General features: G+C 51.2%; 1 protein-coding gene across 3 annotated transcripts in view; it reads right to left on the reverse strand.

The window, feature by feature from the left end:
- The window catches only part of SLC39A11 (solute carrier family 39 member 11), a 299,781-nt gene that overhangs the window by 285,064 nt on the left and 1,031 nt on the right, over nt 1-13,686 (reverse strand). The window lies entirely within an intron of this gene.

The following is a 13,686-nucleotide window of genomic DNA, read 5'->3' on the forward strand; positions in this document are numbered from 1 at the left end:
CAGTCCACCCCATGAGACCCCGCGACAGGAGACGCAGGTGTCCCGGGTCCTTACAAAGAACAGACTACCAAGGGGCCAGTGTGGCAGCCCTGAGGGAAACGGCTGGTCCCCGAAGAGGAAGGCACGTGGTCAGCTCTCCGGGACCGCCTGTCAGCCCGCCAGGTCCTGCCAAGGAGCGGGTGCTCCCCTGACCCGCGGATGGCTGCGGCGTCGGTTCCCATGAGGGTCCCGTCCCCAGGCGAGGGCGTGTGGTCGTCACTGAGTGTGCCGAAATTTTTTCTCATGGGTATTATTTTTTAACAAGAAACCCGAATGGTTCTCGTATAACATCAGCATGGCTTGGCTGTTTTCCTAACGTTAACCAGCACCTCACTTCTCGGGAGAACCGGAGGGTGTCCGAAGGCAATCAGGTTCTCAGCGTCCACTGCAGTCGCTGCTCTCAAACATACGTACGATGTGATGCGTTGCACACGTGTGATGCAACAGAGCACATGCGTGGCACACACACACGTGTGAGGCACTGGGAAGACCCCGCTCACGTGTGTGACGTGCATGCACGCACACACACAGCAGACTTTTTATGTTGCCCAGGAAAGACTTCCTCCAATGCAGAGATTCGTCAAGGCTCTCAGAGGAGGGAGCTAATTATAGCCTGGCTAACGCACCTGAAGTCCAGGGACACTAAGTCACGTGCTTCTAGATGGGGGCGGGGGACCTTGTGCATGAGCTGATTTCTCACCCAGAGGATCCACACCGCATCAGGACTGCACGCCTACCCCCAGCCAGCTGTCCCTGCAATAACAGGATGCCTCCTTTTAAAAAAAAATAAATAAAGAGAGAGAGAGAGAGAGTGCCTGCTGGCAAAAGGGTGTATAACTGGTTTACTACAAAGTATCCCTATTAGCCAACCAACTGAAAGCATGCATTTTGCTAACAGCAATATTTTTGATCTTTTGACGTAGGAAAAGCGATACAATTTCTTTGCAGAAAAATCACTCCAGGTAATTTTCAAATTGATTCTCATCAAGGACAGAGTTTTAACAGACAGACATTTCCCCCCCACACACCCCCACCCCAAGCTTCCCAATACAAATCGGGAGGCTGAACATTTGGGGTGGGGAAAGCCGAGACGCTCCACCGCCAAGAACATGAACTGCGGATCTGTTCCTCGGCCGGAAGCGGACCTCCGGGAGGGGCTCCGTGACATTACGGAGGTCCCGCCCCTGTCCCCCCTCCCACTCCGGCCCCTCGCCATGGCTCGGATACCCTCGTCGGCGCCCTGCGCTTGCTGAGTGCCTGTCAGCACGGCATGCGGGAGCGAGCGCTGCCGTATCTTCCCCTGATGCACACGAGCCCGATGGCCAGGATTCGCGCTCGAGATCAATTAAAGTCGGCTCAGGCCCAGCTGTGCCGCCCACCCCGCGTGCAGGCGCTCCCGGAGCAGAGGCTCCGTCCAACGGGACGAAGACTCGCCTCGTTTGGCTTCAGCTTCACGCGTTTCGGCAGAGGACGACAGTCTCCTCCAAACCGCCAGGTAGCTGGGCGCTGTTCCGTTTCCTGTAGACTTGCCCCGGGAGGTGAGAGACCGCGATTCTTTCACTTTGCTTCTCTGCACCTCCGCACGACCACGATTTGCCACCTCCTGGCTACAAGGGCTTAGGGACCGTAAGGTGGCGGAATCACATCCTCAGCCACATGGCGAGTGGCCTCCGCTAGGGGCCGTCTTGGCAGCCAAGGAAACCCATTCCTCCTAGATCTCACACGGAACATTTCCAGTCCAGCTGGGCAGCCATCGGCAACGTGTTTCTGGGCTACTGGGCCAACGTGGAAATGGGTATTTGGAGGGCTTGGTTTTTCGAGGATCCCTGCCCCAGGACCGATGGAATGAACCCCAACTGCTCGAGAAGAAGCGAAGCGAGGCACTGAGGTGGCAGTCCCATCGGCAGGAATGCAGTCGGCTTCACCTTAACGAGTGCCCAGGTCAGCAGAGGCCCAGGCTCTGTGGCAGAGTCGGGGCAGGGAGTCCCACTTTTTCTGAAACTGAACCTGTCAAGGGTTCGCTTCTTTTATCTATCCCCTCGACCCATCTTTCAAAACAGGTTCTCTCGCATTTACGGTTAAAATTTGAAATTTTAAAAATGCCTTCTCTTTTTGAGAATTCCACAATGCCCACCTTTAAACGACAGAGGCACTTAGTTTTCATAAAATGGGATTGGGAAGCGATTCTGAAAGGCACAATCAGCAGAGGCTTTTCATCCTACAGGTGGACGATCCCGGGCCAGGCCTCATTCCTTCTCTCCATCTCCCCACCCTCTGGGTCACCGCACGGCCTCGGGCAATTTACTACGCAGCTGAGCAGGAGGAAAAGGCCCCCAGTTACAACAGCCAGCTGATAAACACTGCTTTCCTATCCTGCTACAGGAGGCGAGAAGCTGCCCCAGCCTCACGACAAAGCGCTACGAGCAGGTGCCCTGCTCACACCATCCCGAGCAGGCGCCCAGCTCACACCATCCCGAGCAGGCACCTAGCTCACACCATCCGATGGTGAACAAAAGCAACAGCGGACAATCCGACTCCCCAGATTCCTTCAAAAGCCCTTTCCCCAGAAAAAGCCTCCCTCCGAGTTTCCAACGGGCTGAGGACCATCTCAACAGGAAAGACAAGAGTGCGAAGTGCACAGAGCTGACTTCAGAACGTGTCTGAAGACAGCTGAACACACACGATGCGTTTTTCCTGAAGCAGACTCTCCTTATTTCATAACCTATCCGTCACTCTCTGGCTGTCACTCCCCAGTAAACAACAGCGAGTCTTTACAGTCGATCAATCATTACCAAGAGAGATGGAAAACTCTTCGCACACACGCCCCCATGTGGCACGTCACCAGTCTTGTTTTTCAGGTGGTGCCTACACGGTCATCATCAGTTATGGTCCGTCCTCGCCCCTCCCTTTCTGAAGGTGGCCCTCATGAAGCGCGAGGCTTCGGGCTCCCTCCCACCTCTGAAGGCTTAATGAAGTCTTCTTCTCCTGCGCTCTGTGGGTACCAGGAAGCCTGGGACATCCATGAAAAAAAAAGCCTTCAGCAGCTCCAAGTGCAAACGAGTTTCAATTATGTGATATGATTAATGGTTTTACTATGTCAGGAACAGGTGTGCACATAAGCTAGATATTTTTATTATTTTTATAGTATTTTGAACGTGGTTACTGTTGTTAACATGTTATTCCTGCATGTCCAGTATTTAGAAAAAAATATAGCTAAAACTGTTTTTGCTTTCAAACGAGCCACAATTGCCTTTGTGATGATGTATGTTTCCTGTAGGGGAAAATGTATCTCTATCTTTGCCGTCATAATTGATTGTATATCCTGGAAAGCAAGAAGCAAACGTTTCTTTTTAGTGACTTTATTATTATTTTTTGTTTGCAAGTGTCCTGTTTTATAAACTACCTTCACATGAAATCGTACTTTCCATGCAAGGGACTCAGACTGAAGGTGTGTTCACTAGGCCGGCTATGTGAACTAACCTCTGTCTCCACCCTGAAAAAGAACCCACATGGTCAGGAAAATGGGCTACAGTCCCAGGTGACATCACTCATACTCCCCAGGTTTCCTAAAACACTGAACTGAGAACTTTTGGAATTTTGCACTTTGTTTTAAAACTCTAAGCCCAAAGAAAAGCCTACAAAATGTTTTCTAGATGTCTTAGCAAACATTGATTTGAAAGCAAAAGAAAAAAAAAAGTTTAAAAATCGATAGCTGCTGGTGAGCCCCATTTTGTGCACACATTCATTTTTAAGAGCCCTATCTGATTCCGTAGTCTACTTTAAACAGCACGGCTGTCACTGTAAAGCAGATGACGTGAAGGGTGTTCTGAAAATGCTACGAAGACCTGCTAGGTCTTGCTGATAGCAAAACCGATCGTAGAGAAATGTCTAGAGTTTTCAAATAAGGTGAAACAAACAAACAAACAAACAAAACTTTTTATCATCTTCTGGTCTTCCTTTCACTCGAAATCAAAACATAACAAAAATGTCCAGGTGCTTAAGACAGAGTCTTAACTACGAATTAGACCGCTAAAATCCGAAAAGAAAATTCGCGGGCTTTCAAGTGCTCGCGATGTGCCAAGCCCGGTGCCACGCGCTCTCGGTGCTTCGTCTCATTCCAGTTCGCACAGGGGCTCTGCGAGGTGGGCGCTGTCGTGAGCCCCACGCTGCGGGGAAAGAAACGGAGGCGTACGCAGCACGCCTGCATCTGTTGCTCAGACGCTGCATTCTTAACCACTTTGTCCCATGGGACGTGGGACCTCGAGCAAGTGCCTGACAGTCCTGAGCCCACGCTTTACTTGTCTGCGAAACAGGCATAACACCACGTACCTCACAGCATTCGGTAAAGATTCGATGAAAGAAAATGTTTTCAATAATTTGTCACATTATCAGGTGCACAGAGGTGCCCTGTGACTATTAGGTTCCCCTTCACTTTTAATCACGGCAAAAGAAGACCAGACATTTTTTTGGTGGTTAAACCACTTGCCATTGTCCAAACTGGCTAATGTTATTACACCATGGCTTCTCATCCTGCCATCAGTGAAAAGCTTAGCTAGCATGACCGAAACCAACCCCGCGGTGCAAGACGAAGGTCATGTCCAGCACTGAAGAGCAGAGGCGCCATGTGCCCGCCTGATAGGGGGCTACACGCCTTCTGTCCGCACAGAGCGCCCCTTCCTCCTCGGCTGAACCTAACTGAACTTTGGTCTCCACGGGAACGACCCGCGCAGGTAGCTCCTCACCTTCCTAACCAGAGCCTCATAATGCAGAAGCATTCTGGAAACTTCGCATGTTACAAACCGCTGAGCCCTTTGTTCTTCCTCCAGAGTGAGACCACGGTTGGCCTGGGGCCTGGTGCTAACCAGAGGGACAGGATCGAGCCGTTAATCCTGGGTCTACGACCATCTGTATCGTTCCCAGGTCCAGCTAGAAACAGATGGCACACTCGAAGGGGTGTATCTGGCAGGAATGTCACGAAGGCGCTGCGTACAGAGGTGTGTGTGTGGGGGGGGGGGGTGTGAGGGAATCAGCAAGAGAGGAATGAGGCACCTGGACACCAGGTAAAGGTGGAAGCCTTCACCAGCCCTAGAACGGAAGGGGCCAGGGAGGGGATGGTGCCGCGAGGCCCGGGGGGAGCCAAAGCCGTGGGGAAGGACACCTCTGACAGGAGATGGAGCTGGGACGTAATTCAGCCAGGGCCGGACTCACAGTGGAGCCCTTTGGTCCGCGCCCCCCATCGCTGACCTCGACCAGAACCGGAGGGCAAGACAGACTACGTGATCTGCAGAGGTCGGCCTCCGGAGAGGGGCACGGAACGGATGGGGTGGCCCAGGAGGCACGTGAGGACCCGGCAGCTCTCCAGCACGCGGGACACCCCCCACCACAGGATCCCAGCACCCTCAGCACGCGGGACACCCCCCACCGCAGGATCCTAGCACCCTCAGCACGCGGGACATCCCCCACCGCAGGATCCCAGCACCCTCAGCACGCGGGACACCCCCCGCCGCAGGATCCCAGCACCCGCAGAGCTGCCCACGGTCCACGGCAAGCTGGAGCAAGCTCATTAAACCTCCCACCTAAGCACGATGGCGGGGGGCGGGGGCACCAAATCCTAAGAGGAGAAACCGAATTTTCAGAAAATAACCATCGGACGGCTTGAGAGCTGCAAAAGGGATGGAGGGTCAGAGTCTCGCCCACTCTCACGGAATTCTAGGTGGTCAGCCCCCTGCTGTGGGCCCTGACATTACAGAAGACAACTTCATGCTCTCCCTTTGCCAGGTATAAAGTCACCCGCGCAACTTATCAAATTCCGAGGTCAAGCAGTATGTATATTCTTCCACTCCCCACTGACACCAAAAGCATCTCAAAACACCAGTCTGGCTCTTCAATACATTTTAGTCAACGGGCTGCACGAGCTCCCAAACTACATCTGCAAAGCCCCACGCTGAAAATTTTCTCAGGTCTAAGGATTCAGTATCATTTTACCATAGAGCCGCGGGCTAAGCAGAGTTGATGTCTCTGACTTACCTGGCAGAACTTAAACAAAACACAACTAACTTCACAGCCCAGTAGAAAAGTAGAGCTTAGGAGAGATTCCTGGGGGCATGCCTCCTCCTAAACTCTCCCAGATCTGATTTCCCCAGCTGAGTCTTTGAACTTTAAATGTTCTGAGCTATTGTTAGTTGATCTTTACAATCTTAGGTCACGTGTTTCGCATGGTGGGGTGCGAACCTGCCAACGTAGCACCCCCTAGGAAAGGCAGGCGCCCAAACTGCTTGCTCCCAAGCTATTTCTCCACAGTTATGCCGCATCCAAGCGGAAGGCATCCCACCAAATTCTCTCATTAGAGCTGAAAAGTCTCGGGTAGCAGCTATGGATGCCGGGGAGGCCACTATACTTCTAGGTCAGGCAAGGGCAGCATCCCTGTAATAAAACAGCTTCTCTTCCAGATCTGTCCTCAAGTTGAAGACACTCAACTAGGTCGGCAGTGACTACCTCCCCTGAACTCACACTGACCTCGGTATTGCTGGCCTTGAGCATCACTGTGTGTGAACACCCTCGTACGCAGCCCAGAAGCTGTGCGATAAGGGAAGAGAGGGGTTAAAATGTACAGGAGTCTTTTCTAATTCCATAAGCAACATTCGAAAGTCCAGAGGAGTCACATAATTTGGGGAGGGCTCACCAGAGTATGAACAAAAACAACATTTTTAAAATCAGAGTAAGTGAATCTCATCATTTTCTTTCTTGGATAGGAATTCTAAGGTAAGCTGTGCTTTGAGTATGTACAGGTTTGTTACCGTACCAACAAGTTACTTTATTATAAAATTAAATTATGATTCATGCACCGAACAAATATTAAGTGTCCCCTGTGTGCCAGACACTGTTCTAGAAGCTGAGAATTTGGTGAGATGAGAGACAGACCGGATTCCTGCTCCTCACTGTAAGGGAGACACTCAGCAAACAGCCACACCCGTAAATGGACATGCGACCCCACTCAGTGACAGATGCTGGCGTGAAAATGCACAGACGGGAAGGACTGGTGGCTAAGGTCACAGGCCCCAGGGCCAGACAGCCTGGTTTATAGTTCAGCTCTGCTACTTCCTCAGTGATTTGGGACAAAAAGCTAAACTCACAGAAATAGAGGCTCCGTAAAGCAGACGTAAGAACAGGATTTAATTCAGAGGGGGGTTTGTGTGAGTGTGTGAGAATCGAATAAGATCATTTATATTCGGAGTTTATAATAATGGCTGACATATAGTGAGCCTTTGGTAAAAGTTAGCTCTTCTTACTTTAAATTGGGGTGGCCCAGGCAGGCTTCTTGGAGGAGGTGACCACCATGTGACCATCCAATAAGAGAAACAGCCTGAGCGAAGGCCTTAGAGAGGAGTGAGCCGAGCCTTGTTTATGAAATGGAAAGCCCAATGAGGCGGAAGCAGAGCAAGGGAGCAGAAAGGACAGCGGGGAGGGAGGGGCCAGGTCACACGGGGCTGGAAGGTCTTCCATGGGAGTCCGCACCTGCCCCAGAGGGGCGCGAAGCCATTGGAGGTTTGGAGCAGAAGACGCACACAAGCAGACATGCGCTCAGGAACGATCCGGCCTGCTTTGGTGGTGGGGAGAGCGACTAAAGGGGTCGAAGGTCAACACAGGGGAATTAGAAGGTAACTCGAGCGGTTCAGGTGAGAAACTGGTGGCTTAGACTTGGGTGGTGACCGTGGCGACAGAAAGGACGGGGATATATTTTGGATCAGGGGCCAACAAACTGTAGGGTCCAAAGCTGGCCTTCTGCCGGCTTCTGTGAAAGAAGAGTTACTGGGACAGCCATGTCCGTCCATTTACAGACCCTCTCTTGCTGGCTTTGGGCTACAATAGACTTGTTTTATAGTTGCGACAGAGACCGCAGAGCCTCCAAAGCCAATGACCACCACACCCTTTTATAGCAAAAGTTCACCAACTCCTGCTTTGGAGGAAGAGACCATAGGACTTAGACATGGATGGGGTGTGGACAGTGAGAGAAAGAGGGATGGAGGATTATTCCCGAGTTGAGCCACGAATAACCGGGTAGTGCCAGTTCCTGAAACGGGGATAACTTGGGGGCGGGTACAGGACGGGCGGCAGGAAGAGAGCGACTATTTTGGATGTTAGGTTTGAGACGTCTCTTAGACCTCCACGTGGGGATTCAGAGGAGGAAGCTAGAGGTACCCTCCGGGAGCATGGGGCTGCAGTAGCAAATATTCGTCGTCTGCAAAGGTCTGTTCCTTTCTCTCCATTTCCACTGCCCCCGCGACTTCCACCTGAACCAGCGTAGTGGCCCTGTAACTCTGAAGGCCACAGCACAGTCCGAGAATGGACCAGTGCTCAGGCTTCAGCCTGGGCCTGTCCCACACTGAGAGGACAAGCGAAGGAAGAAGAACCCGCAAATACGATTGAGAAGACGCGCCGAGTGAGGTAGGAGAAGGCCACTGGGCCATGTCGCAGATGTCAAGAGTCAATGAGGCGCGGGTCAGCTGTGCTGAAAGTCCCAGAAACGGGAGAGGATATTGGTGAGCTGGAGAGGGAGGCCTCTCAGTGGGTGGTGAGAAGCCCCAGGGGATGCAGCTGAGGAAGAGAACGGGAGGTGACCTGAGGCAGCAATGACTAACGGCCGGGGCATTTCACTGTGATGAGGAGAGGAGACGTGGCTGGGGACTGGAAGGGGACATGTAGAACAGGAAGCATTTTTACAAGATGGGAGACACTAAAGAATATTTTTAGGATAATGAGAATGATCCAGCTGAGAGGGAGAAAATTACGTAGGCGAGAGAAGAAAGTGAGGTCTCTAGAAGGCAGGGAGGGTGAGATCCAGAGGTCAAGTGGAAGGTCAGAGGAACAGGAACACTTTGTTCTTGATAACGAGAGAGAAGGTAGAAGGTGTGAGTACGTGTTTGGGCAGGTTGGTCAATACAGCAGATTTAACACGAGGATATTCCTGCCTGATTACTTCTGTGTCCCTAGTATATATGAGGGAGGCTCATCGGCCAGGGTGGAATGGTAGGAGGACAGAAGGTGATGGAGGAGACCTGAAAACAAGCCAGGCCTTGTTATGGAATCGCCGGCCCTTAATCGAACATCTTGTGTACCCTCCGTTGCATCCAGCACAGAGCTAGTTAACACGGCAAGTTCTCGATTCCGCACCAGGCAAGAACATGAAGTTTGGACTGTGAGCTTCGCTCTCGCCTTTTTTCAGCCAAGGAGCTGAGAATGTGTGTAGCCCAGACACTCAGGCCCCCTACATCAGGTGTGCTGCCTGCCGGGCTATTTGTTGAAGGCAGAGTCTCGGGTATCTGCAAACAGTCAAGTCAAATAACCGCCCCTTCTACCACAAATGTCACCTCCAGTAGACACAGGCTAATAAACACGGCCGTAAAGATAAGATGTCAAAATGACTGCATTAGGCTCCTTTATCCCATTGGCATCTCAGCCAAGAGCAAACGCCAAATGTCAGAAGCCCTCCGGGCGGCAGTGTGGAATCCAGGCCCCTGATCCTCTTCACGCTGTCTGTAAATCTCCCTCTCTTTTCTTCGCTCTCTGATAATCTGCTGTCAAATTCCTCTCCTCTTTTCTTCCTTCCTGCTTTCTCCCTTTTCATTTCTCCTAGCATGGCCAAAGTTCAATTTCTTGTTTTAGTTTTCCTACTGAATTTTGCCTTTCCATGTATTCTCTCTCCTCCGGTGTGCCCAGCCCCCATTCCATCCTAACTCTCTGAGAGCAGCCCTTCCTCCAAACATCACCAGGTAGAAGATTCAACAGATTTCACTCTTCGGATGAAATGCTGATGTGCCAAAAATAAATAAATAAAAAAGCAGCCGCCTTACAAGAAAGAAGAGGCATCGAAACAAGGCACTGAAATGGGTATGAATAAGCGAGACGTGTCTTACTGCTTTTAGTATTTCAACTATTGGGCGATTGATAGTTAAAGGGCCCTTTTGCCTTTTCTGGTGCATCCTTTGAGCAGCTACTTTGTGACTATGTGCCATATGCACGTGACGCCATTCGTTCACTTTGCAAATACTTATGGACTCACTCGGAAGGCAAGGTCGACAGGACCCTATCCCAGACGCGAAGCCGCGTATCGCAGACAGGAGGAAGGCCATGTGGTGTCTGCAAAAATCTGTCAAAAACCCTTCTATTTCAGGCATTACGCTGGCTTGCTTCCTATGGTTCTATTAAAAGGTAAGAATCCTCCCCCCTCAATCTTCTGATGAGACAAGAGTGCCGACAGGACCAGAAAAAGTAAAAATGTCAGAACACGTTCCCAGTCTTAATGGATGGCCCTCCGGCTGGCTGGCACTCGGCTACCTGGCATGCCCATCACTCCGTATGCTACCTTTCCTCAAATCACTGGAGAGCCACTGCAGCTTGGGTCCCCAAGCTGCCACAGAGTTGCCGAGACCCACCTTCAGGCAAAGGGCAGGAAGCAGTGTGGGTACTATCTGAATGGTGCTCAGAACCATTGGGCTCATCTAGCGCTCGATGTTCTGAAATTATCTCTGAATCTAATAACACAACAAAGTAGTAAGATCGAGGACTTTGGTGTCAAACTGACTGGGTTCTGAAGACAGGCTCGGCCACTGACTGTGTAATCTCAGACAGGTTACTTGGTCCTATAAACCTTGTTTTACCTATTGAATGAGCGTAAAACCAGCTACACAGCAGGATTGTTGTATTATATTTATAATACATGCAAAGTGCCTAGATGGTGCTCAAAATTACAGCTATTACAATTGGTGGAATGCCTTAGTTTGATTCCAGGATGATCTAGACATAATCTCCTGGACTTAAACATTGGATGTTTAAAATTCTACTTGACAAAGAATACCTGACAATGAGTCGCCACACAACACACACACACACACACACACACACACACACACACTCATCCCTAAAACAAAACAATGGCAAAAAACACCTAGGAGGCGCCCTAGTTCTCACCGCTGCCCCTCTGTCCCCAGCACAGTGCCTTGTCCAGCTGCTGAAGTCTTTGCCAGCCCTGGTTTTTGATAGGAAGAGAAAGCAGAAGGCTGAAGAGGGAGGGGCTGCGGCCTCAGTACGGAAGGAATGGGACAAGAGACACGGAGGGGAGAGGCAGAAACACGTCTCCTCCGCCTGCGGAGCTTTTCCAGGGCCCGGGAAAGGTTTGGTGACGGCCTGTGAGGCACTCGGTTCTGCAGGCAGAAGAGCAACAGTGGCACCTACAGGGCAGCCCGATGAACTTGACCAGACGGGTAGGGAAAGCACTGGCTTCGGGACGCCCTCCGGGGCGGACACGGCAGCCGGTGTGCTTGCCTGTTCTCTGCTCACCTGGAATGACAGGTGTGTGCACAAATGCGAGCCCCCTCGAACAAACCCCGAGGCCCCCACACCCTAACTGGTATGTTGACATTGCTCCCTCCTGCTGTTAGAGAGGCGTCAGGGGAGTGTGTGTGTCAGTGTAAGGTCTCTAGGGCAAACAACGGAAACCGACCTTCAAATAAAATTGATGAATAAGATTTTCGACAGCTCAAAGGGAAGCTAAACACTCAAAACCCAGCCTGAGCACGCTGCCAGGCATTTCTGGTGAGAACGTCATTGTGGTCGCCCATAGCTGTCACCAGCACCACTGTCAGGACCAGTAGCTGGGCCCTGCTGCCCCTGGAAGGTGGAGGCTGTAGGTGGTACCTCTGTCACCACCAAAATGAAATCACTATCCAAGCTTCCTGATATTACTAGCGCTCCATTTAAAGTGCTAGGTAGTTGTGTCTTGTTGGCCGATCCCAGGGGAGTTCTGAGGGGAAAAGGTCTTGCCGTAACTAAGGGACTTCCCAAGACACAGGAGAGATTCTGCAGATGCTGGGCAGTCAAGCCCCAACAAGTATCCCCTACAGAATGGAACTGCAGTGACAGCAAATTGTAGACCTGCCACCAGAGAGTGTTTTTTGAGTTTGTGGGAAGTTGTGTGACAAAGTAGAAAAGGCACGAGCCAGGAATTCGAAATTCTAAGTCCAAGTGCTGAGTCTATCATCTATTAGTTATGTGACTTAGGCAGGTAGAAGAAGCTTTCTGGGTTTTTGTCATGCATAGAATTATTTCTATAAACCTCGCAGGGCTGGTGTGTAGATGATAATTGTGAGGACAGGGTTTGAAAATGATACTATTACTGAGTAAACCCGATTGCCTCTCAGGGTCCCGGGCTTTCCACTTGTAAAATGAGAATATTCTCCACATTAAAGAGTTATTGTGAGATAAACTAGAATACTATAAATGAGCGGCTTGTTTACAGACTGAAATTCTTTGATGTCTGGGATTGGCCTCAAATGGAGGTGGTGGCTGAGAAGGGGAGGGCACGGATGTAGATGAGACTGACCATGAGTTAGCGTGAAATCTAGCTGGGGGGCACGTTATATCAATCTAAGTTAGTACCCGTATAAAATCTTCGATAATACTTTTTTTTTAATGAAGTGTCTTGGAAATGCCTAGAAGAAGCAGGCCCCACTCTCTAAATTTTATTATTAGTCAGTGTTAGGTGTCAGCTTCTCTCCCCGCCCCCACCCCCTCACACACACGCCTTTCATCCCTCAGCTGTTGTTTTCCCGGGATTGTGGTATTTAACTCTCTGCCCACCCCCCCTCCACACACACACACACTGGTACCTGTGTAAGACTAGATCAAGGAAACCATCTTTAGTGGGAAAACACTGGTTTGAAACAAAAATGAAAACCCCAAAGAATTGATCAAGAGAAAAACAAACAAAAGTAGGCACACACATCCCTCAGGGCAGGGATCCCCAATCCCTGGGGCCGTGGACAGGTACAGGGTATATGGCCTTTTAAGAAAGGGTCACACAGCAGGAGGTGGGCAACAGACAAGCCAGAGAAGCTTCATCTGTATTTGCAGCTGCTCCACAGCACTAGCATCACGGCCTGAGCGCCACCTCAGGTCATGGTGCCAAAAAGGTTGGGGATGCTGCCTTAGTGGGCAGCCCGTCTCTGTGCTATATCCCAGTTCAGGGCAACCGTGAAGCTACTCTTTGCAATGAATAAAGAGGAACAGAAACTTCTCTTTTTCTAGCACTGGAAAACACAGAAAATACCACATAATAAAGACGCCAGAGGAGACTTCCACCAGGTGCCACCAGGTCGTGCAGGGAGCGAAGTATTCGGTTTGTGCATCACAGCTACAGTCCAGCGCGGGCGGTGGGCTCTGTGCGTCCACCCAGCTCCCCGCTGGCCCAAGACACCCAGCGGCTGCGGGCTGCGGGATTCCAAGGTTCCGAGGGAAAGGGGACCGACCAAAAGGGCCACCGCGTCGTCGCAGGAATGAGACCACTGTCCCGGGTTGCGATGGGTTGAATAAGAGCCATGAGCATCCCCAGAAAGCGTTACAATCAAGTGGGGCGGGTGCTCAACTAACTCGGACCAGGAAAGGCTCCACCTGCGCTGGAAGAGCTTCGGTCCCGGGAGGCGGAGTCCGCAGACACACTGGAGGCCTTAGCGAACTCACCCAGGTGGTCTCCCTTTAAAAAAACACGCCACGCAAGGCCTGCACCGCCCACCCGGAACAAGCCTGGCTTCCAGCGGGGCGGAAACAGTTCCGCCCCTAACCAAGATGGCGGGGGGGGGCGCGGGCCGCCGG

This window comes from Rousettus aegyptiacus, unplaced genomic scaffold (genome assembly GCF_014176215.1).
Source record: "Rousettus aegyptiacus isolate mRouAeg1 unplaced genomic scaffold, mRouAeg1.p scaffold_m13_p_6, whole genome shotgun sequence".
Classification (NCBI taxonomy): Eukaryota; Metazoa; Chordata; class Mammalia; order Chiroptera; family Pteropodidae; genus Rousettus; species Rousettus aegyptiacus.